Raw genomic sequence first — 2,309 nt, 5'->3', positions numbered from 1 at the left:
TTTCAAAAATGGGGAGTTTCTCTTTTAAGCTAAAAATATACTAAATGCTAAAATTTATTTTCTACTTAACTTAGCCCTTTTTTCTGATACCAAAAGGAGGAGAGACTTATGAGCAAAATAATAATGACCAAAAGAGGGAAACTTTTTTAGGGCAAATAATATAGGGGCAATTATCTGAGCTTTACTACGCTTTAATGGTAAAACTAAATGCATGATTCATTTGTTATGTCTCCTTTTTAATATACTTGAGCTACATTGCTTATATTTTTAAATTATGCATATTGTTATAGGGAGCCTCTTTAGATTGCACCCATTTTGCTTTGATGCGTTTGTCATCTTAAAAAAAGGGAAGATTGTTGACTTTTTGAGTCCGATCCGTGTCTTGATGCTGACAAGGCACAAGTTTTCTATGTGTGTGTTTAGCATGTGAACAAGTCCATCAATTTAACACACACATAAGGGAATGGAAATGGAAGCCTAAGGAACGTAAAGCTCACATCGTCCGACGTACTCCATAAAGAATCAGAAGAGCAAAAGAAGAAGAAGAAGGCATGTTTTGAATTGTAAATGCATTTAATTTTTATATTTGGTCTATAATAATGCATGTCTCTACATGATATGACATAATGCTCTAGATGAACCATAGACTAAGATGGCCATAGATTGACCTCAGGGCACCCAACAATTTCACGAAAAACCTTTTTCATAAAAAGCTAAAACTATAGAAGGTTTTAAAATGAATTTAGGGTAAAAAAAAATAGGGCCAAACTTTTGTTTTAACTGTCCTCGGTCGACCAACTCTTCACGTTTTAAAACTCCTCAGCTGATCAAACTTGCCCTAGGTCATGTTCGGTCGACTGACCCCCAAATTGAATTAAAATGCCTAATCGATTGACCTAAGAAAATTGACCAAAGTCAAAGGCTTAGCCGACCGATCACTATAGTTCAAAACAACCTCAGTCGACCGGCCTTTGATGCCTGGTAGATCGAATTTAGCCCCAACCGACTGAACTTACAAAGGTTTGGAAATCACCTTTGGTTTGGTCAATTAGCACCTTCCATAGCCGACTGAATCCTTAGAGAAAATTCAAATTTTCTATGTGAGGTCAGCCGACCAGTGCTGGCACCATTTGGCCAAACCTCTCGGGTTGCTTTAATTTTTAGCGCTTAAACGTAATTAATTTTCTAATTAAATAATTTCAAAATGACGAGTGTGTCCCTAAACGGTCAAAAATTCCAAAATTTTATATATATACCCCTTTCATTAGCACAATTAGCAACTTTGATTATATATATATACCCCTTTCATTAGCACAATTAGCAACTTTGATTAATTTCAAAACTCTCTTAAATATTTTTTTTAATCAAAGTTCCCCCACTTTTATTTTTATTGCAAAATCTTTTTGGGGTAAATTTATTTTATTCTCTCCCACACTCTTTCTTTTCATTCCTTAGAAAAATACTTTTCAAAGATAGCATTTGTTTTGTTTGTGCATTTATTTCTTCTACATCAAAAGTAGTTACTCTCATTTAAGCTTTTAATTTTGAAAATCATTTTGAGAGTAATATTTGAGTTTCTCCCATATTATTCTTGATAAATATCTTTGGAAAACTCATTGTTGTATGTGAATCCTATACATCTATTGCAAGATTCATAAGCTCATATTCTTTATTGCAAAAATCACTTTTGAGCATAAACCCTTGCTTCCTTGGAACTAAAATTTTTAATATCATTTTTGGGAAGATTATTTAAGGGTTTAAGATCTTTGAAGTTTTCATTGCATACTTCATTTTTTAATCAAAATCTTATATTTGCAAAACTATTTTTTTGAGCAAACACCCTAGGTTCCCCTGATTTTTATTGAAAAAATATTTTTGGAGAAATATTTATTTGGATTTAAAATCTTTGAAGTATTTATTATATACATCATCTTTCAAAGATTGAAAATATTATTTTGAGAAAAACACCCTTACTCTACTGAGCCTATATTTCATATCATACTAGAGTGCATATTTAAGTTTCATTGTGTACATCTTTGCTTGTATTTAGAAGCATGTATATGTACGAAAAATTGTTTTATGTTCCGATTCGGCTTATCTCGTGAATTGAGTTGGGGAGTCTCTACCCTATAAAGGAGACCGGTTTGGTCCAACCCGATAAATTGAATTAGGGAGTTTCTGTCCCGTAAGGGAGACTAGTTGGCCTTAGTCTGGCAATTGAGCTAGGTCTTTGCACCGCCCGTAAAGTGTTGCTATGTTTTGGCTCTATACGGTAAGTGTAGCTGGGGTTTACCTCACCCTATAAGGAG

Source organism: Malania oleifera, chromosome 12, assembly GCF_029873635.1.
Source record: "Malania oleifera isolate guangnan ecotype guangnan chromosome 12, ASM2987363v1, whole genome shotgun sequence".
Classification (NCBI taxonomy): domain Eukaryota; kingdom Viridiplantae; phylum Streptophyta; class Magnoliopsida; order Santalales; family Ximeniaceae; genus Malania; species Malania oleifera.
The sequence above is the reverse complement of the archived record's forward strand: the minus strand, read 5'-3'. Positions refer to the sequence as shown.